Consider the following 24,600-nt stretch of genomic DNA (forward strand, 5'->3'; position numbering starts at 1 on the left):
ATGATGTTTTTGGCCCTTTTTGGCCTTTGTTTCCACTTTGACTACTATGACACGTCTCTGCAAGGTATAATAATTCATTTTCAGCCATTTTTAAGACATGTCAAAATTTGACTTTTTTCGCATACTATACTATGGCGCCATTGGTCAATTTTTTGACGTGCTAAATTATGATGTTTTTGGCCCTTTTTGGCCTTTGTTTCCACTTTGACTACTATAACACGGCTCTGCAAGGTATAATAATTCATTTTCAGCCATTTTTGAGACATGTCAAAATTTGACATTTTTCGCATACTATACTATGGCGTTTTTGGTCATTTTTTTGACATGCTAAATTATGGTGTTTTTGGCCTTTTTTGGCCTTTGTTTCCACTTTGACTACTATGACACGTCTCTGCAAGGTATAATAATTCATTTTCGGCTATTTTTAAGAGATTTCAAAATTTGACATTTTTCGCATACTATACTATGGCGTTTTTCGTCATTTTTTTGATGTACTAAATAATCATGTTTTTGGCCTTTTTTGGCCTTTGTTTCCACTTTGACTACTATGACACGTCTCTGCAAGGTATAATAATTCATTTTCAGCCATTTTTAAGACATGACAAAATTTGACATTTTTCGCATACTATACTATGGCGTTTTTCCTCATTTTTTTGATGTGCTAAATTATGATGTTTTTGGCCCTTTTTGGCCTTTGTTTCCACTTTGACTACTATGACACGTCTCTGCAAGGTATAATAATTCATTTTCAGCCATTTTTAAGACATGTCAAAATTTGACTTTTTTCGCATACTATACTATGGCGTTTTTTGTCATTTTTTTTGATGTACTAAATAATCATGTTTTTGGCCTTTTTTGGCCTTTGTTTCCACTTTGACTACTATGACACGTCTCTGCAAGGTATAATAATTCATTTTCAGCCATTTTTAAGACATGTCAAAATTTGACATTTTTCGCATACTATACTATGGCGTTTTTCGTCATTTTTTTGACGTGCTAAATTATGATGTTTTTGGCCTTTTTTGGCCTTTGTTTCCACTTTGACTACTATGACACGTCTCTGCAAGGTATAATAATTCATTTTCAGCCATTTTTAAGACATGTCAAAATTTGACATTTTTCGCATACTATACTATGGCGTTTTTGGTCATTTTTTTGACGTGCTAAATTATGATGTTTTTGGCCTTTTTTGGCCTTTGTTTCCACTTTGACTACTATAAAACGTCTCTGCAAGGTATAATAATTCATTTTCAGCCATTTTTAAGACATGTCAAAATTTGACTTTTTTCGCATACTATACTATGGCGTTTTTTGTCATTTTTTTGATGTACTAAATAATCATGTTTTTGGCCTTTTTTGGCCTTTGTTTCCACTTTGACTACTATGACACGTCTCTGCAAGGTATAATAATTCATTTTCAGCCATTTTTAAGACATGTCAAAATTTGACATTTTTCACATACTATACTATGGCGTTTTTCCTCATTTTTTTGACATGCTAAATTATGATGTTTTTGGCCTTTTTTGGCCTTTGTTTCCACTTTGACTACTATGACACGTCTCTGCAAGGTATAATAATTCATTTTCAGCCATTTTTAAGACATGTCAAAATTTGACATTTTTCGCATACTATACTATGGCGTTTTTGGTCATTTTTTTGACGTGCTAAATTATGATGTTTTTGGCATTTTTTGGCCTTTGTTTCCACTTTGACTACTATGACACGTCTCTGCAAGGTATAATAATTCATTTTCAGCCATTTTTAAGACATGTCAAAATTTGACATTTTTCGCATACTATACTATGGCGTTTTTCATCATTTTTTTGACGTGCTAAATTATGATGTTTTTGGCATTTTTTGGCCTTTGTTTCCACTTTGACTACTATGACACGTCTCTGCAAGGTATAATAATTCATTTTCAGCCATTTTTAAGACATGTCAAAATTTGACATTTTTCGCATACTATACTATGGCGTTTTTGGTCATTTTTTTGACGTGCTAAATTATGATGTTTTTGGCATTTTTTGGCCTTTGTTTCCACTTTGACTACTATGACACGTCTCTGCAAGGTATAATAATTCATTTTCAGCCATTTTTAAGACATGTCAAAATTTGACTTTTTTCGCATACTATACTATGGCGTTTTTTGTCATTTTTTTGACGTGCTAAATTATGATGTTTTTGGCCCTTTTTGGCCTTTGTTTCCACTTTGACTACTATGACACGTCTCTGCAAGGTATAATAATTCATTTTCGGATATTTTTAAGACATGTCAAAATTTGACATTTTTCGCATACTATACTATAGCGTTTTTTGTCATTTTTTTGATGTACTAAATAATCATGTTTTTGGCCTTTTTTGGCCTTTGTTTCCACTTTGACTACTATGACACGTCTCTGCAAGGTATAATAATTCATTTTCGGCTATTTTTAAGAGATTTCAAAATTTGACTTTTTTCGCATACTATACTATGGCGTTTTTCGTCATTTTTTTGACGTGCTAAATTATGATGTTTTTGGCATTTTTTGGCCTTTGTTTCCACTTTGACTACTATGACACGTCTCTGCAAGGTATAATAATTCATTTTCAGCCATTTTTAAGACATGTCAAAATTTGACTTTTTTCGCATACTATACTATGGCGTTTTTTGTCATTTTTTTTGATGTACTAAATAATCATGTTTTTGGCCTTTTTTGGCCTTTGTTTCCACTTTGACTACTATGACACGTCTCTGCAAGGTATAATAATTCATTTTCAGCCATTTTTAAGACATGTCAAAATTTGACTTTTTTCGCATACTATACTATGGCGTTTTGGTCATTTTTTGACGTGCTAAATTATGATGTTTTTGGCCTTTTTTGGCCTTTGTTTCCACTTTGACTACTATGACACGTCTCTGCAAGGTATAATAATTCATTTTCAGCCATTTTTAAGACATGTCAAAATTTGACTTTTTTCGCATACTATACTATGGCGTTTTTCGTCATTTTTTTGACGTGCTAAATTATGATGTTTTTGGCATTTTTTGGCCTTTGTTTCCACTTTGACTACTATGACACGTCTCTGCAAGGTATAATAATTCATTTTCAGCCATTTTTAAGACATGTCAAAATTTGACTTTTTTCGCATACTATACTATGGCGTTTTTGGTCATTTTTTTGACGTAGTAAATTATGATGTTTTTGGCATTTTTTGGCCTTTGTTTCCACTTTGACTACTATGACACGTCTCTGCAAGGTATAATAATTCATTTTCAGCCATTTTTAAGACATGTCAAAATTTGACATTTTTCGCATACTATACTATGGCGTTTTTTGTCATTTTTTTGATGTACTAAATAATCATGTTTTTGGCCTTTTTTGGCCTTTGTTTCCACTTTGACTACTATGACACGTCTCTGCAAGGTATAATAATTCATTTTCAGCCATTTTTAAGACATGTCAAAATTTGACTTTTTTCAGATACTATACTATGGCGTTTTTGTCATTTTTTGATGTACTAAATAATCATGTTTTTGGCCCTTTTTGGCCTTTGTTTCCACTTTGACTACTATGACACGTCTCTGCAAGGTATAATAATTCATTTTCGGCTATTTTTAAGAGATTTCAAAATTTGACTTTTTTCGCATACTATACTATGGCGTTTTTCGTCATTTTTTTGACATGCTAAATTATGATGGTTTTGGCCTTTTTTGGCCTTTGTTTCCACTTTGACTACTATAACACGGCTCTGCAAGGTATAATAATTCATTTTCAGCCATTTTTGAGATATGTCAAAATTTGACATTTTTCGCATACTATACTATGGCGTTTTTGGTCATTTCTTTGACGTGCTAAATTATGATGTTTTTGGCATTTTTTGGCCTTTGTTTCCACTTTGACTACTATGACACGTCTCTGCAAGGTATAATAATTCATTTTCAGCCATTTTTAAGACATGTCAAAATTTGACATTTTTCGCATACTATACTATGGCGTTTTTGGTCATTTTTTTGACGTGCTAAATTATGATGTTTTTGGCCTTTTTTGGCCTTTGTTTCCACTTTGACTACTATGACACGTCTCTGCAAGGTATAATAATTCATTTTCAGCCATTTTTAAGACATGTCAAAATTTGACATTTTTCGCATACTATACTATAGCGTTTTGGTCATTTCTTTGATGTGCTAAATTATGATGTTTTTGGCATTTTTGGCCTTTGTTTCCACTTTGACTACTATGACACGTCTCTGCAAGGTATAATAATTCATTTTCAGCCATTTTTAAGACATGTCAAAATTTGACTTTTTTCGCATACTATACTATGGCGTTTTTTGTCATTTTTTTGACGTGCTAAATTATGATGTTTTTGGCATTTTTTGGCCTTTGTTTCCACTTTGACTACTATGACACGTCTCTGCAAGGTATAATAATTCATTTTCAGCCATTTTTAAGACATGTCAAAATTTGACTTTTTTCGCATACTATACTATGGCGTTTTTTGTCATTTTTTTGACGTACTAAATTATGATGTTTTTGGCCCTTTTTGGCCTTTGTTTCCACTTTGACTACTATGACACGTCTCTGCAAGGTATAATAATTCATTTTCAGCCATTTTTAAGACATGTCAAAATTTGACATTTTTCGCATACTATACTATGGCGTTTTTTGTCATTTTTTTGATGTACTAAATAATCATGTTTTTGGCCTTTTTTGGCCTTTGTTTCCACTTTGACTACTATGACACGTCTCTGCAAGGTATAATAATTCATTTTCGGCTATTTTTAAGACATGTCAAAATTTGACATTTTTCGCATACTATACTATGGCGTTTTTTGTCATTTTTTTGATGTACTAAATAATCATGTTTTTGGCCTTTTTTGGCCTTTGTTTCCACTTTGACTACTATGACACGTCTCTGCAAGGTATAATAATTCATTTTCGGCTATTTTTAAGAGATTTCAAAATTTGACTTTTTTCGCATACTATACTATGGCGTTTTTGGTCATTTTTTTGACATGCTAAATTATGATGGTTTTGGCCTTTTTTGGCCTTTGTTTCCACTTTGACTACTATAACACGGCTCTGCAAGGTATAATAATTCATTTTCAGCCATTTTTAAGACATGTCAAAATTTGACATTTTTCGCATACTATACTATGGCGTTTTTGGTCATTTTTTTGACGTGCTAAATTATGATGTTTTGGCATTTTTTGGCCTTTGTTTCCACTTTGACTACTATGACACGTCTCTGCAAGGTATAATAATTCATTTTCAGCCATTTTTAAGACATGTCAAAATTTGACTTTTTTCGCATACTATACTATGGCGTTTTTGGTCATTTTTTTGACGTGCTAAATTATGATGTTTTTGGCATTTTTTGGCCTTTGTTTCCACTTTGACTACTATGACACGTCTCTGCAAGGTATAATAATTCATTTTCAGCCATTTTTAAGACATGTCAAAATTTGACTTTTTTCGCATACTATACTATGGCGTTTTTTGTCATTTTTTTGATGTACTAAATTATGATGTTTTTGGCATTTTTTGGCCTTTGTTTCCACTTTGACTACTATGACACGTCTCTGCAAGGTATAATAATTCATTTTCAGCCATTTTTAAGACATGTCAAAATTTGACTTTTTTCGCATACTATACTATGGCGTTTTTTGTCATTTTTTTGATGTACTAAATAATCATGTTTTTGGCCTTTTTTGACCTTTGTTTCCACTTTGACTACTATGACACGTCTCTGCAAGGTATAATAATTCATTTTCAGCCATTTTTAAGACATGTCAAAATTTGACTTTTTTCGCATACTATACTATGGCGTTTTTCGTCATTTTTTTGACGTGCTAAATTATGATGTTTTTGGCCTTTTTTGGCCTTTGTTTCCACTTTGACTACTATGACACGTCTCTGCAAGGTATAATAATTCATTTTCAGCCATTTTTAAGACATGTCAAAATTTGACATTTTTCGCATACTATACTATGGCGTTTTTGGTCATTTTTTTGATGTACTAAATAATCATGTTTTTGGCCCTTTTTGGCCTTTGTTTCCACTTTGACTACTATGACACGTCTCTGCAAGGTATAATAATTCATTTTTAGCCATTTTTAAGACATGTCAAAATTTGACTTTTTTCGCATACTATACTATGGCGTTTTTTGTCATTTTTTTGATGTACTAAATAATCATGTTTTTGGCCTTTTTTGGCCTTTGTTTCCACTTTGACTACTATGACACGTCTCTGCAAGGTATAATAATTCATTTTCAGCCATTTTTAAGACATGTCAAAATTTGACTTTTTCGCATACTATACTATGGCGTTTTTGGTCATTTTTTGACGTGCTAAATAATCATGTTTTTGGCCTTTTTTGGCCTTTGTTTCCACTTTGACTACTATGACACGTCTCTGCAAGGTATAATAATTCATTTTCGGCTATTTTTAAGACATGTCAAAATTTGACATTTTTCGCATACTATACTATGACGTTTTTTGTCATTTTTTTGATGTACTAAATAATCATGTTTTTGGCCTTTTTTGGCCTTTGTTTCCACTTTGACTACTATGACACGTCTCTGCAAGGTATAATAATTCATTTTCAGCCATTCTTAAGACATGTCAAAATTTGACTTTTTCGCATACTATACTATGGCGTTTTTTGTCATTTTTTGATGTACTAAATTATGATGTTTTTGGCATTTTTGGCCTTTGTTTCCACTTTGACTACTATGACACGTCTCTGCAAGGTATAATAATTCATTTTCAGCCATTTTTAAGACATGTCAAAATTTGAGATTTTTAGAATACTATTCTGTGGCGTTTTTGTCATTTTTTGATGTACTAAATTATGATGTTTTGGCCTTTTTGGCCTTTGTTTCCACTTTGACTACTATGACACGTCTCTGCAAGGTATAATAATTCATTTTCAGCCATTTTTAAGACATGTCAAAATTTGACATTTTTCGCATACTATACTATGGCGTTTTTGGTCATTTTTTTGACGTGCTAAATTATGATGTTTTTGGCCTTTTTTGGCCTTTGTTTCCACTTTGACTACTATGACACGTCTCTGCAAGGTATAATAATTCATTTTCAGCCATTTTTAAGACATGTCAAAATTTGACATTTTTCGCATACTATACTATGGCGTTTTTTGTCATTTTTTTTGATGTACTAAATTATGATGTTTTGGCCTTTTTGGCCTTTGTTTCCACTTTGACTACTATGACACGTCTCTGCAAGGTATAATAATTCATTTTCAGCCATTTTTAAGACATGTCAAAATTTGACTTTTTTCGCATACTATACTATGGCGTTTTTGGTCATTTTTTTGATGTACTAAATTATGATGTTTTTGGCCTTTTTTGGCCTTTGTTTCCACTTTGACTACTATGACACGTCTCTGCAAGGTATAATAATTCATTTTCAGCCATTTTTAAGACATGTCAAAATTTGACTTTTTTCGCATACTATACTATGGCGTTTTTGGTCATTTTTTTGACGTGCTAAATTATGATGTTTTTGGCATTTTTGACCTTTGTTTCCACTTTGACTACTATGACACGTCTCTGCAAGGTATAATAATTCATTTTCAGCCATTTTTAAGACATGTCAAAATTTGACTTTTTTCGCATACTATACTATGGCGTTTTTTGTCATTTTTTTGATGTACTAAATAATCATGTTTTTGGCCTTTTTTGGCCTTTGTTTCCACTTTGACTACTATGACACGTCTCTGCAAGGTATAATAATTCATTTTCAGCCATTTTTAAGACATGTCAAAATTTGACTTTTTTCGCATACTATACTATGGCGTTTTTGTCATTTTTTGATGTACTAAATAATCATGTTTTTGGCCTTTTTGGCCTTTGTTTCCACTTTGACTACTATGACATGTCTCTGCAAGGTATAATAATTCATTTTCAGCCATTTTTAAGACATGTCAAAATTTGACTTTTTTCGCATACTATACTATGGCGTTTTTGGTCATTTTTTTGACGTGCTAAATTATGATGTTTTTGGCCTTTTTTGGCCTTTGTTTCCACTTTGACTACTATGACACGTCTCTGCAAGGTATAATAATTCATTTTCAGCCATTTTTAAGACATGTCAAAATTTGACTTTTTTCGCATACTATACTATGGCGTTTTTGGTCATTTTTTTGACGTGCTAAATTATGATGTTTTTGGCATTTTTTGGCCTTTGTTTCCACTTTGACTACTATGACACGTCTCTGCAAGGTATAATAATTCATTTTCAGCCATTTTTAAGACATGTCAAAATTTGACTTTTTTCGCATACTATACTATGGCGTTTTTCGTCATTTTTTTGACGTGCTAAATTATGATGTTTTTGGCATTTTTTGGCCTTTGTTTCCACTTTGACTACTATGACACGTCTCTGCAAGGTATAATAATTCATTTTCAGCCATTTTTAAGACATGTCAAAATTTGACTTTTTCGCATACTATACTATGGCGTTTTTGGTCATTTTTTGACGTACTAAATTATGATGTTTTTGGCATTTTTGGCCTTTGTTTCCACTTTGACTACTATGACACGTCTCTGCAAGGTATAATAATTCATTTTCAGCCATTTTTAAGACATGTCAAAATTTGACTTTTTTCGCATACTATACTATGGCGTTTTTGGTCATTTTTTTGATGTACTAAATTATGATGTTTTTGGCCTTTTTTGGCCTTTGTTTCCACTTTGACTACTATGACACGTCTCTGCAAGGTATAATAATTCATTTTCAGCCATTTTTAAGACATGTCAAAATTTGACTTTTTTCGCATACTATACTATGGCGTTTTTTGTCATTTTTTTGACGTACTAAATTATGATGTTTTTGGCCTTTTTTGGCCTTTGTTTCCACTTTGACTACTATGACACGTCTCTGCAAGGTATAATAATTCATTTTCAGCCATTTTTAAGACATGTCAAAATTTGACATTTTTCACATACTATACTATGGCGTTTTGGTCATTTTTTGACGTGCTAAATTATGATGTTTTTGGCCTTTTTGGCCTTTGTTTCCACTTTGACTACTATGACACGTCTCTGCAAGGTATAATAATTCATTTTCAGCCATTTTTAAGACATGTCAAAATTTGACATTTTTCGCATACTATACTATGGCGTTTTTGGTCATTTTTTTGACGTGCTAAATTATGATGTTTTTGGCCTTTTTTGGCCTTTGTTTCCACTTTGACTACTATGACACGTCTCTGCAAGGTATAATAATTCATTTTCAGCCATTTTTGAGACGTCAAAATTTGACATTTTTCGCATACTATACTATGGCGTTTTTGGTCATTTTTTTGACGTGCTAAATTATGATGTTTTTGGCCTTTTTTGGCCTTTGTTTCCACTTTGACTACTATGACACGTCTCTGCAAGGTATAATAATTCATTTTCAGCCATTTTTAAGACATGTCAAAATTTGACATTTTTCGCATACTATACTATGGCGTTTTTGGTCATTTTTTTGACGTGCTAAATTATGATGTTTTTGGCCTTTTTTGGCCTTTGTTTCCACTTTGACTACTATGACACGTCTCTGCAAGGTATAATAATTCATTTTCAGCCATTTTTAAGACATGTCAAAATTTGACTTTTTCGCATACTATACTATGGCGTTTTTGTCATTTTTTGATGTACTAAATTATGATGTTTTTGGCCTTTTTGGCCTTTGTTTCCACTTTGACTACTATGACACGTCTCTGCAAGGTATAATAATTCATTTTCAGCCATTTTTAAGACATGTCAAAATTTGACATTTTTCGCATACTATACTATGGCGTTTTTGGTCATTTTTTTGACGTGCTAAATTATGATGTTTTTGGCCTTTTTTGGCCTTTGTTTCCACTTTGACTACTATGACACGTCTCTGCAAGGTATAATAATTCATTTTCAGCCATTTTTAGGACATGTAAAATTTTGACATTTTCCCATTACTATCCTATGGCGTTTTTCTTCATTTTTTGACGTGCTAAATTATGATGTTTTTGGCCTTTTTGGCCTTTGTTTCCACTTTGACTACTATGACACGTCTCTGCAAGGTATAATAATTCATTTTCAGCCATTTTTAAGACATGTCAAAATTTGACTTTTTTCGCATACTATACTATGGCGTTTTGGTCATTTTTTGACGTGCTAAATTATGATGTTTTTGGCCTTTTTTGGCCTTTGTTTCCACTTTGACTACTATGACACGTCTCTGCAAGGTATAATAATTCATTTTCAGCCATTTTTAAGACATGTCAAAATTTGACTTTTTCACATACTATACTATGGCGTTTTTTGGTCATTTTTTGACGTGCTAAATTATGATGTTTTTGGCCCTTTTTGGCCTTTGTTTCCACTTTGACTACTATGACACGTCTCTGCAAGGTATAATAATTCATTTTCAGCCATTTTTAAGACATGTCAAAATTTGACATTTTTCACATACTATACTATGGCGTTTTTTGTCATTTTTTTGATGTACTAAATTATGATGTTTTTGGCCTTTTTTGACCTTTGTTTCCACTTTGACTACTATGACACGTCTCTGCAAGGTATAATAATTCATTTTCAGCCATTTTTAAGACATGTCAAAATTTGACTTTTTTCACATACTATACTATGGCGTTTTGTCATTTTTTGATGTACTAAATTATGATGTTTTTGGCCTTTTTGGCCTTTGTTTCCACTTTGACTACTATGACACGTCTCTGCAAGGTATAATAATTCATTTTCAGCCATTTTTAAGACATGTCAAAATTTGACATTTTTCGCATACTATACTATAGCGTTTTTGTCATTTTTGATGTACTAAATTATGATGTTTTTGGCCTTTTTGGCCTTTGTTTCCACTTTGACTACTATGACACGTCTCTGCAAGGTATAATAATTCATTTTCAGCCATTTTAAGACATGTCAAAATTTGACATTTTTCGCATACTATACTATGGCGTTTTTGGTCATTTTTTGACGTGCTAAATTATGATGTTTTGGCATTTTTGGCCTTTGTTTCCACTTTGACTACTATGACACGTCTCTGCAAGGTATAATAATTCATTTTCAGCCATTTTTAAGACATGTCAAAATTTGACATTTTTCACATACTATACTATGGCGTTTTTCCTCATTTTTTTGACGTGCTAAATTATGATGTTTTTGGCATTTTTTGGCCTTTGTTTCCACTTTGACTACTATGACACGTCTCTGCAAGGTATCAGAATTCATTTTCAGCCATTTTTAAGACATGTCAAAATTTGACTTTTTCGCATACTATACTATGGCGTTTTTTGGTCATTTTTTGACATGCTAAATTATGGTGTTTTTGGCCTTTTTTGGCCTTTGTTTCCACTTTGACTACTATGACACGTCTCTGCAAGGTATAATAATTCATTTTCAGCCATTTTTAAGACATGTCAAAATTTGACTTTTTTCGCATACTATACTATGGCGTTTTTGGTCATTTTTTGATGTACTAAATTATGATGTTTTTGGCCTTTTTGGCCTTTGTTTCCACTTTGACTACTATGACACGTCTCTGCAAGGTATAATAATTCATTTTCAGCCATTTTTAAGACATGTCAAAATTTGACATTTTTCGCATACTATACTATGGCGTTTTTTGTCATTTTTTGATGTGCTAAATTATGATGTTTTTGGCCGTTTTTGGCCTTTGTTTCCACTTTGACTACTATGACACGTCTCTGCAAGGTATAATAATTCATTTTCAGCCATTTTTAAGACATGTCAAAATTTGACATTTTTCACATACTATACTATGGCGTTTTTCCTCATTTTTTTGACGTCCTAATTTATGATGTTTTTGGCATTTTTGGCCTTTGTTTCCACTTTGACTACTATGACACGTCTCTGCAAGGTATAATAATTCATTTTCAGCCATTTTTAAGACATGTCAAAATTTGACTTTTTCGCATACTATACTATGGCCTTTTTTGTCATTTTTTTGATGTACTAAATAATCATGTTTTTGGCCTTTTTTGGCCTTTGTTTCCACTTTGACTACTATGACACGTCTCTGCAAGGTATAATAATTCATTTTCAGCCATTTTTAAGACATGTCAAAATTTGACTTTTTTCGCATACTATACTATGGCGTTTTTTGTCATTTTTTTGACATGCTAAATTATGATGTTTTTGGCCGTTTTTGGCCTTTGTTTCCACTTTGACTACTATAACACGTCTCTGCAAGGTATAATAATTCATTTTCAGCCATTTTTAAGACATGTCAAAATTTGACTTTTTCACATACTATACTATGGCGTTTTGTCATTTTTTGATGTGCTAAATTATGATGTTTTTGGCCTTTTTGGCCTTTGTTTCCACTTTGACTACTATGACACGTCTCTGCAAGGTATAATAATTCATTTTCAGCCATTTTTAAGACATGTCAAAATTTGACATTTTTCACATACTATACTATGTCGTTTTTGTCATTTTTTGATGTACTAAATTATGATGTTTTTGGCCTTTTTTGGCCTTTGTTTCCACTTTGACTACTATGACACGTCTCTGCAAGGTATAATAATTCATTTTCAGCCATTTTTAAGACATGTCAAAATTTGACTTTTTTCGCATACTATACTATGGCGTTTTTGGTCATTTTTTTGACGTGCTAAATTATGATGTTTTTGGCCTTTTTTGGCCTTTGTTTCCACTTTGACTACTATGACACGTCTCTGCAAGGTATAATAATTCATTTTCAGCCATTTTTAAGACATGTCAAAATTTGACATTTTTCGCATACTATACTATGGCGTTTTTGTCATTTTTTGATGTACTAAATTATGATGTGTTTGGCCTTTTTGGCCTTTGTTTCCACTTTGACTACTATGACACGTCTCTGCAAGGTATAATAATTCATTTTCAGCCATTTTTAAGACATGTCAAAATTTGACATTTTTCACATACTATACTATGGCGTTTTTCCTCATTTTTTTGACATGCTAAATTATGATGTTTTTGGCATTTTTTGGCCTTTGTTTCCACTTTGACTACTATGACACGTCTCTGCAAGGTATAATAATTCATTTTCAGCCATTTTTAAGACATGTCAAAATTTGACTTTTTTCGCATACTATACTATGGCGTTTTTTGTCATTTTTTTGACATGCTAAATTATGATGTTTTTGGCCGTTTTTGGCCTTTGTTTCCACTTTGACTACTATAACACGTCTCTGCAAGGTATAATAATTCATTTTCAGCCATTTTTAAGACATGTCAAAATTTGACATTTTTCACATACTATACTATGGCGTTTTTCCTCATTTTTTTGACATGCTAAATTATGATGTTTTTGGCATTTTTTGGCCTTTGTTTCCACTTTGACTACTATGACACGTCTCTGCAAGGTATAATAATTCATTTTCAGCCATTTTTAAGACATGTCAAAATTTGACATTTTTCGCATACTATACTATGGCGTTTTTTGTCATTTTTTTGACATGCTAAATTATGATGTTTTTGGCCGTTTTTGGCCTTTGTTTCCACTTTGACTACTATGACACGTCTCTGCAAGGTATAATAATTCATTTTCAGCCATTTTTAAGACATGTCAAAATTTGACATTTTTCGCATACTATACTATGGCGTTTTTGGTCATTTTTTTGACGTGCTAAATTATGATGTTTTTGGCCTTTTTTGGCCTTTGTTTCCACTTTGACCACTGTAAAACGTCTCTGCAAGGTATAATAATTCATTTTCAGCCATTTTTAAGACATGTCAAAATTTGACTTTTTTCGCATACTATACTATGGCGTTTTTTGTCATTTTTTTGACATGCTAAATTATGATGTTTTTGGCCGTTTTTGGCCTTTGTTTCCACTTTGACTACTATAACACGTCTCTGCAAGGTATAATAATTCATTTTCAGCCATTTTTAAGACATGTCAAAATTTGACATTTTTCGCATACTATACTATGGCGTTTTTGTCATTTTTTGATGTGCTAAATTATGATGTTTTTGGCATTTTTGGCCTTTGTTTCCACTTTGACTACTATGACACGTCTCTGCAAGGTATAATAATTCATTTTCAGCCATTTTTAAGACATGTCAAAATTTGACATTTTTCACATACTATACTATGGCGTTTTTTGTCATTTTTTTGACGTGCTAAATTATGATGTTTTTGGCCTTTTTTGGCCTTTGTTTCCACTTTGACTACTATGACACGTCTCTGCAAGGTATAATAATTCATTTTCAGCCATTTTTAAGACATGTCAAAATTTGACATTTTTCGCATACTATACTATGGCGTTTTTGGTCATTTTTTTGACGTGCTAAATTATGATGTTTTTGGCCCTTTTTGGCCTTTGTTTCCACTTTGACTACTATAACACGTCTCTGCAAGGTATAATAATTCATTTTCAGCCATTTTTAAGACATGTCAAAATTTGACATTTTTCGCATACTATACTATGGCGTTTTTGGTCATTTTTTTGACGTGCTAAATTATGATGTGTTTGGCATTTTTTGGCCTTTGTTTCCACTTTGACTACTATGACACGTCTCTGCAAGGTATAATAATTCATTTTCAGCCATTTTTAAGACATGTCAAAATTTGACATTTTTCACATACTATACTATGGCGTTTTTGTCATTTTTTGATGTACTAAATTATGATGTTTTTGGCATTTTTGGCCTTTGTTTCCACTTTGACTACTATGACACGTCTCTGCAAGGTATAATAATTCATTTTCAGCCATTTTTAAGACATGTCAAAATTTGACTTTTTTCGCATACTATACTATGGCGTTTTTTGTCATTTTTTTGACATGCTAAATTATGATGTTTTTGGCCGTTTTTGGCCTTTGTTTCCACTTTGACTACTATAACACGTCTCTGCAAGGTATAATAATTCATTTTCAGCCATTTTTAAGACATGTCAAAATTTGACATTTTTCACATACTATACTATGGCGTTTTTTGTCATTTTTGATGTACTAAATTATGATGTTTTTGGCCTTTTTGGCCTTTGTTTCCACTTTGACTACTATGACACGTCTCTGCAAGGTATAATAATTCATTTTCAGCCATTTTTAAGACATGTCAAAATTTGACATTTTTCGCATACTATACTATGGCGTTTTCATCATTTTTTGACGTGCTAAATTATGATGTTTTTGGCCGTTTTTGGCCTTTGTTTCCACTTTGACTACTATAACACGTCTCTGCAAGGTATAATAATTCATTTTCAGCCACTTTTAAGACATGTCAAAATTTGACATTTTTCGCATACTATACTATGGCGTTTTTGTCATTTTTTGATGTACTAAATTATGATGTTTTTGGCCTTTTTGGCCTTTGTTTCCACTTTGACCACTGTAAAACGTCTCTGCAAGGTATAATAATTCATTTTCAGCCATTTTTAAGACATGTCAAAATTTGACTTTTTTCGCATACTATACTATGGCGTTTTTTGTCATTTTTTTGATGTACTAAATAATCGTGTTTTTGGCCTTTTTTGGCCTTTGTTTCCACTTTGACTACTATGACACGTCTCTGCAAGGTATAATAATTCATTTTCAGCCATTTTTAAGACATGTCAAAATTTGACATTTTTCGCATACTATACTATAGCGTTTTTTGTCATTTTTTTGATGTACTAAATTATGATGTTTTTGGCCTTTTTGGCCTTTGTTACCACTTTGACTACTATAACACGGCTCTGCAAGGTATAATAATTCATTTTCAGCCATTTTTAAGACATGTCAAAATTTGACATTTTTCGCATACTATACTATGGCGTTTTTGGTCATTTTTTTGACGTGCTAAATTATGATGTTTTTGGCCTTTTTTGGCCTTTGTTTCCACTTTGACCACTGTAAAACGTCTCTGCAAGGTATAATAATTCATTTTCAGCCATTTTTAAGACATGTCAAAATTTGACTTTTTTCGCATACTATACTATGGCGTTTTTTGTCATTTTTTTGATGTACTAAATAATCGTGTTTTTGGCCTTTTTTGGCCTTTGTTTCCACTTTGACTACTATGACACGTCTCTGCAAGGTATAATAATTCATTTTCAGCCATTTTTAAGACATGTCAAAATTTGACATTTTTCGCATACTATACTATGGCGTTTTTCCTCATTTTGTTTGACGTGCTAAATTATGATGTTTTTGGCCTTTTTTGGCCTTTGTTTCCACTTTGACTACTATGACACGTCTCTGCAAGGTATAATAATTCATTTTCGGATATTTTTAAGACATGTCAAAATTTGACATTTTTCGCATACTATACTATGGAGTTTTTCCTCATTTTTTGACGTGCTAAATTATGATGTTTTGGCATTTTTGGCCTTTGTTTCCACTTTGACTACTATGACACGTCTCTGCAAGGTATAATAATTCATTTTCAGCCATTTTTAAGACATGTCAAAATTTGACATTTTTCGCATACTATACTATGGCGTTTTTGTCATTTTTTGATGTGCTAAATTATGATGTTTTTGGCCTTTTTGGCCTTTGTTTCCACTTTGTGTACTATGACACATCTCTACAAGGTATAATAATTCATTTTCAGCCATTTTTAAGACATGTCAAAATTTGACTTTTTTCGCATACTATACTATGGCGTTTTTCCTCATTTTTTTGACGTGCTAAATTATGATGTTTTTGGCCGTTTTTGGCCTTTGTTTCCACTTTGACTACTATAACACGTCTCTGCAAGGTATAATAATTCATTTTCAGCCATTTTTAAGACATGTCAAAATTTGACTTTTTTCGCATACTATACTATGGCGTTTTTGTCATTTTTTGATGTACTAAATTATGATGTGTTTGGCATTTTTTGGCCTTTGTTTCCACTTTGACTACTATGACACGTCTCTGCAAGGTATAATAATTCATTTTCAGCCATTTTTAAGACATGTCAAAATTTGACATTTTCACATACTATACTATGGCGTTTTTCCTCATTTTTTTGATGTGCTAAATTATGATGTTTTTGGCATTTTTTGGCCTTTGTTTCCACTTTGACTACTATGACACGTCTCTGCAAGGTATAATAATTCATTTTCAGCCATTTTTAAGACATGTCAAAATTTGACTTTTTTCGCATACTATACTATGGCGTTTTTTGTCATTTTTTTGACATGCTAAATTATGATGTTTTTGGCCGTTTTTGGCCTTTGTTTCCACTTTGACTACTATAACACGTCTCTGCAAGGTATAATAATTCATTTTCAGCCATTTTTAAGACATGTCAAAATTTGACATTTTCGCATACTATACTATGGCGTTTTTGTCATTTTTTGATGTACTAAATTATGATGTGTTTGGCATTTTTGGCCTTTGTTTCCACTTTGACTACTATGACACGTCTCTGCAAGGTATAATAATTCATTTTCAGCCATTTTTAAGACATGTCAAAATTTGACATTTTTCACATACTATACTATGGCGTTTTTCCTCATTTTTTTGACATGCTAAATTATGATGTTTTTGGCATTTTTTGGCCTTTGTTTCCACTTTGACTACTATGACACGTCTCTGCAAGGTATAATAATTCATTTTCAGCCATTTTTAAGACATGGCAAAATTTGACATTTTCGCATACTATACTATGGCGTTTTTTGTCATTTTTTGATGTGCTAAATTATGATGTTTTTGGCCTTTTGGCCTTTGTTTCCACTTTGACTACTATGACACGTCTCTGCAAGGTATAATAATTCATTTTCAGCCATTTTTAAGACATGTCAAAATTTGACATTTTTCGCATACTATACTATAGCGTTTTTTGTCATTTTTTTGATGTACTAAATAATCATGTTTTTGGCCCTTTTTGGCCTTTGTTTCCACTTTGACTACTATGACACGTCTCTGCAAGGTATAATAATTCATTTTCGGCTATTTTTAAGAGATTTCAAAATTTGACTTTTTTCGCATACTATACTATGGCGTTTTTGGTCATTTTTTTGACATGCTAAATTATGATGGTTTTGGCCTTTTTTGGCCTTTGTTTCCACTTTGACTACTATAACACGGCTCTGCAAGGTATAATAATTCATTTTCAGCCATTTTTGAGACATGTCAAAATTTGACATTTTTCGCATACTATACTATGGCGTTTTTGGTCATTTTTTTGACGTCCTAATTTATGATGTTTTTGGCCTTTTTTAGCCTTTGTTTCCACTTTGACTACTATGACACGTCTCTACAAGCTATGATAATACATTTTCAGCAATTTTTATGACATGTCAAAATTTCACATTTTTCGCATACTATACTATGGCGTTTTTGGTCATTTTTTTGATGTACTAAATAATCATGTTTTTGGCCTTTTTTGGCCTTTGTTTCCACTCTGACTACTATAACACGTCTCTGCAAGGTATAATAATTCATTTTCAGCCATTTTTAAAACATGTCAAAATTTGAAATTTTTCGCATACTATACTATGGCGCCTTTGGTCAATTTTTTGACGTGCTAAATTATGATATTTTTGGCCTTTTTTGGCCTTTGTTTCCACTTTGACTACTATGACACGTCTCTGCAAGGTATAATAATTCATTTTCAGCCATTTTTAAGACATGTCAAAATTTGACATTTTTCGCATACTATACTATGGCGTTTTTCGTCATTTTTTTGACGTGCTAAATTATGATGTTTTTGGCCTTTTTTGGCCTTTGTTTCCACTTTGACTACTATGACATGTCTCTGCAAGGTATAATAATTCATTTTCGGCTAATTTTAAGAGATTTCAAAATTTGACATTTTTCGCATACTATACTATGGCGCCTTTGGTCAATTTTTTGACGTGCTAAATTATGATATTTTTGGCCTTTTTTGGCCATTGTTTCCACTTTGACTACTATGACGCGTCTCTGCAAGGTATAATAATTCATTTTCAGCCATTTTTAAGACATGTCAAAATTTGACTTTTTTCGCATACTATACTATGGCGTTGGTCATTTTTTTGACGTGCTAAATTATGATGTTTTTGGCCTTTTTTGGCCTTTGTTTCCACTTTGACTACTATAACACGTCTCTGCAAGGTATAATAATTCATTTTCAGCCATTTTTAAGACATGTCAAAATTTGACATTTTTCGCATACTATACTATGGCGTTTTTGTCATTTTTTGATGTACTAAATTATGATATTTTTGGCCTTTTTTGGCCTTTGTTTCCACTTTGACTACTATGACACGTCTCTGCAAGGTATAATAATTCATTTTCAGCCATTTTTAAGACATGTCAAAATTTGACATTTTTCGCATACTATACTATGGCGTTTTTGGTCATTTTTTGATGTACTAAATTATGATGTTTTTGGCCTTTTTTGGCCTTTGTTTCCACTTTGACTACTATGACACGTCTCTGCAAAGTATAATAATTCATTTTCAGCCATTTTTAAAACATGTCAAAATTTGACTTTTTTCGCATACTATACTATGGCGTTTTTCGTCATTTTTGATGTACTAAATTATGATGTTTTTGGCCTTTTTGGCCTTTGTTTCCACTTTGACTACTATGACACGTCTCTGCAAGGTATAATAATTCATTTTCAGCCATTTTTAAGACATGTCAAAATTTGACATTTTTCGCATACTATACTATGGCGTTTTTCGTCATTTTTTTGACGTCCTAAATTATGATGTTTTTGGCCTTTTTTGGCCTTTGTTTCCACTTTGACTACTATGACATGTCTCTGCAAGGTATAATAATTCATTTTCGGCTAATTTTAAGAGATTTCAAAATTTTACATTTTTCGCATACTATACTATGGCGCCTTTGGTCAATTTTTTGACGTGCTAAATTATGATATTTTTGGCCTTTTTTGGCCATTGTTTCCACTTTGACTACTATGACGCGTCTCTGCAAGGTATAATAATTCATTTTCAGCCATTTTTAAGACATGTCAAAATTTGACTTTTTTCGCATACTATACTATGGCGTTGGTCATTTTTTTGACGTGCTAAATTATGATGTTTGTGGCCTTTTTTGGCCTTTGTTTCCACTTTGACTACTATGACACGTCTCTGCAAGGTATAATAATTCATTTTCGGCTATTTTTAAGAGATTTCAAAATTTGACATTTTTCGCATACTATACTATGGCGTTTTTGGTCATTTTTTTGACGTGCTAAATTATGATGTTTTTGGCCTTTTTTGGCCTTTGTTTCCACTTTGACTACTATAACACGTCTCTGCAAGGTATAATAATTCATTTTCAGCCATTTTTAAGACATGTCAAAATTTGACATTTTTCGCATACTATACTATGGCGTTTTTCGTCATTTTTTTGACGTGCTAAATTATGATATTTTTGGCCTTTTTTGGCCTTTGTTTCCACTTTGACTACTATGACACGTCTCTGCAAGGTATAATAATTCATTTTCAGCCATTTTTAAGACATGTCAAAATTTGACTTTTTTCGCATACTATACTATGGCGTTTTTGGTCATTTTTTTGACGTGCTAAATTATGATGTTTTTGGCCTTTTTTGGCCTTTGTTTCCACTTTGACTACTATGACACGTCTCTGCAAAGTATAATAATTCATTTTCAGCCATTTTTAAGACATGTCAAAATTTGACATTTTTCGCATACTATACTATGGCGTTTTTGGTCATTTTTTCGACGTGCTAAATTATGATGTTTTTGGCCTTTTTTGGCCTTTGTTTCCACTTTGACTACTATGACACGTCTCTGCAAAGTATAATAATTCATTTTCAGCCATTTTTAAGACATGTCAAAATTTGACTTTTTTCGCATACTATACTATGGCGTTTTTCGTCATTTTTTTGACGTGCTAAATTATGATGTTTTTGGCCTTTTTTGGCCTTTGTTTCCACTTTGACTACTATGACACGTCTCTGCAAGGTATAATAATTCATTTTCAGCCATTTTTAAGACATGTCAAAATTTGACTTTTTTCGCATACTATACTATGGCGTTTTTTGTCATTTTTTTTGATGTGCTAAATAATCATGTTTTTGGCCGTTTTTGGCTTTTGTTTCCACTTTGTGTACTATGACACATCTCTACAAGGTATAATAATTCATTTTCAGCCATTTTCATGACATGTCAAAATTTGGCATTTTTTTCGCATACTATACTATGGCGTTCATTATTTCTGGATGAGGTAGTTCCCCAGGATGTCCAGACAGCAGACCATCCGACTGAACACCAGGACTCTGTGCCTGTCCGCCTTCAGTTTGGGCAGCAGCTTGTCAATCAGCACCAGCTTGGCCTTTGTTTCCACTTTGTTTACTAAGACACGTCTCTACAAGGTATAATAATTCATTTTCAGCCATTTTTATGACATGTCAAAATTTGACATTTTTGACCTACTATACTATGGCGTTTTCGTCATTTTTTGACATGCTGAATCATGATGTTTTTGGCCTTTTTTGGCCTTTGTTTCTACTTCGTATACAATGACACATCTTTACAAGCTACAATATGTCATTTTCAGCCATTTTTATAACATGGTGAAATTTGACATTTTTTGCATATGGCGTTTTTGGTCTTTTTTTTTTTTTTGGTCATTGTTTTTACCTGCCAAATAATGATGTTTTTGGCCTTTTTTTCCGAACATGCTGACGTGTCTCTACAAGCTATAATTTGCGATTTTGTTTTTCTTTTCAGCTATCTTTTGGACATTTTAAAATTTGAGATTGTTCGACATGCTATACTATGTCATTTTCAACCATGTTTTTCAACATGCTATATTATGCAGTTTTTGGCCATTTTTTCTTCATGCTATTGTAACCAGAGGGAAGGTAGGTGGGATTCATACTCTACCTGGACTACCTGAGAATTTTATAAAATACAGATCCATCTGTAAGAAAGACAGAGACTTGGCTTCCAGTTCACATATTTGATCGTTTTATTTAACGTGCTTGGTTGTAAATAACTTCTAAAACCAGCATAAAAAGGTTTATAAAACCTTTATTTAAACAGCCTACAAAATATTTTTAAAAAACCAAACAATATTAAAATAGTTAAGATTCAAGCAATGAATTAGGAGGTTAAAAAGATTCCAGAATTTAAAAATCAGTTAAAAATGGACAAAAAAATGCTGCAAAGAGTTAAAACAATGTTGGCTCAACCTGGAAAACGTAGACTTTTTTTGACCATTTTTTAATATGCTATAGTATGGCGTGCTTCGGCATGCCATACTATGCCATTTTTGGATATTAAAAAAGTTGAGTTTTTCAGAACATTTTACGACATGCTATACCACGACGTGTTTCAACATGCATCCCAGTGATGTCTTTCAACGTTGAAAAGGTCAACTTTTTTGGACATGCTATACTACGGTGTGTTTAGACATGCTATACTATGACGTTTTCTTCAATAAGCAATCTGGCTGAGCTCAAATCCCACTGCAGGAGTCAAACTAAAGTATAGATTTAACTCCAGGGCTGTTTGATTATTGTTAATTCAGCCAACTCAGGATGTGGGATTACAGGAGGTTTAGATACTTAAGAACATCACGCAAACACACTTCTAACTTTGTTCAAACTTTCACTTGCTTTATCCTTTCTAGACTTTTGCCTCAAATTCTAACCCGCTTTAAGAGTTCAGTCCCTTGGTGAAATAACAAATGGATTTAGCTAACTGCAGAGTCAGACTCAGGAGGCACTGAAGTTTAAGATGTAGATCTGTGTGTGTGTGTGTGTGTGTGTGTGTGTGTGTGTGTGTGTGTGTGTGTGTGTGTGTGTGTGTGTGTATGTGCACGGTCTCAACCTAGCTAAAATAGGTCAGTGTTCGAGGAAGCTTGAAGGTCTAACATTAAAGCACAAAGCAGCCATTCAAGACCCAGCTGTATTCTTTAGTGTCTGTCCATCTATCTATCTAAAAGTAAGCATTTACATTTCAGCCTTGCATATTCAGTCCAGTAAAAGACCCTGATTAAAGAAAAAAAGCTTTATTTAACAAAAAACCCTATAAAATCATACTTTTTGCACAAGTATATTAGCCAATCTCAAAGGGAATAACAACAAGACGGAGGTATTTATTGCCATCACTGTCCAACAGGGAAGTTGTGGGATCTACTGTCATGCTCCAGGTACTGTATTATGTAAAGTTAAAAGAAATAAAAACAACTCGAATGTGTGTGTGACTTACGGTTTAGTCCTATCAATTTACACCATATAGCCAAGAACACACCAAAAAGCACACATATAAACACATTCAAACACAGGAAACAGTCAGTGAGGCTCCAGTAATTAAAATTGAACACAAGGAGAGGAACTTAAACTCTTCACTTGTGACTAGTTGCACACATGGATACACACTCACCATCTCTCTCACACATACAGCTAGATGTTTGCCAAGAAATTTGGAAGGAAGTAAGGGAGTGACTTTCCTTTAACAAAACACTGAACAAACATTGTCAAGTCATTATTATCTTAAATAAAAACATACACAGCAAAGCCCATAATAAAAGACAGTAAAAAGTAACCATGAATATCTGCAACGAGGAAAGGAAAACACATCCAATATGAACTCCTTAACAGCAAGAAGACACTTACCTCCACTACTATCTGACCTTTCCTTGCTCTGTTCGCATGTCCCTGCTTCTTATTGCTCTTATAGATTAACTATCAGATAAGTAAATACACATGGGGGCCATTAAAAGGCTGTATTGACAGCATAGTTTCAATGTAGAGGGGTCAGTGAGTGCAAGAAAGCAAGAGAGGTAGACAGTGTGAAACCAGTGCAAAGCGTGACCATAGCCCAACGCAGTTCGTTACTGTTGCTACATCTGTCAAGACATGCAGTTAAGGGTAAGAATATTTCCTTCCACCTGACATGGAAAAGATAATGTATCGACAAAAGCAAAATGCAACTAAAAGAAGCATACTTAGCAAATAAACTATATGAAATAGATGGCTTGGACATGCACTCCACTAAAGGGACTAGAAAATAGCAACAGACAAAAACATCAGATATGTGTAGGACAACTAGACTGTTGAATAATACATGAAACAAAAATAAATGGTGTTATTACATCAATTTTTCGACTGTGTTTTCCACAGTTTGAGGTTTGACTGGCTCACTTTTAGCTACTTCATGTTATAGCACCCTTTTCTTCTGCATCTAATTGGAGAAGTTGTGCCACCAACTGTTTGTCATGATACACTGGGCTCCTATTATTCTCATAGCAATACTGAGTGGACATTAGGAACTTATGTCTTTTTCTGGATTTTAATTTGAGTGAATCCTAAAGGGGGGACTTAAACCCCAAACCTCCAGTCTGTAAGTCCAGTTCTCTACCAACTAAACTGGGTGGCTGATTTATCATAAAGTGACTCTCACAGACAAGTTATTAGACTTACTGACTGTACTGACCTTGGTCATACAAGGACAAACCATAAAGCAGGCAAGGATCATGTCCATTTTGTTGTAAAAATTTGTGGTATCAAATTCAGATACACAGAACCGTTGTGAATAGGACTTTCCTTTATATTAGCAGTGTATCTGATATTCTGATGGATGTTCAGACAGGACAGAAAGTTTGTTCCAATGTATTTTTTCAAGGTGTTGCTTGACTTAATGGACATATTAAAGCGCTACAAATCAGTCAGGTCGTATACAGCATATTTACTACACATATATGCACACAGTGTGTACGATGAT

The 24,600-nt window shown here is 32.8% G+C and overlaps 1 long non-coding RNA gene across 1 annotated transcript in view; it reads right to left on the reverse strand.

Annotated features, from left to right (window-relative positions):
• Positions 1 to 24,600, reverse strand: part of LOC148188763 (uncharacterized) — a 42,989-nt gene that overhangs the window by 16,738 nt on the left and 1,651 nt on the right. The gene's annotated exons all lie outside the window — the stretch shown is intronic.

Source organism: Plectropomus leopardus, chromosome 9, assembly GCF_026936395.1.
Source record: "Plectropomus leopardus strain MGB_pleo_1.0 chromosome 9, ASM2693639v1, whole genome shotgun sequence".
Lineage (NCBI taxonomy): Eukaryota > Metazoa > Chordata > Actinopteri > Perciformes > Serranidae > Plectropomus > Plectropomus leopardus.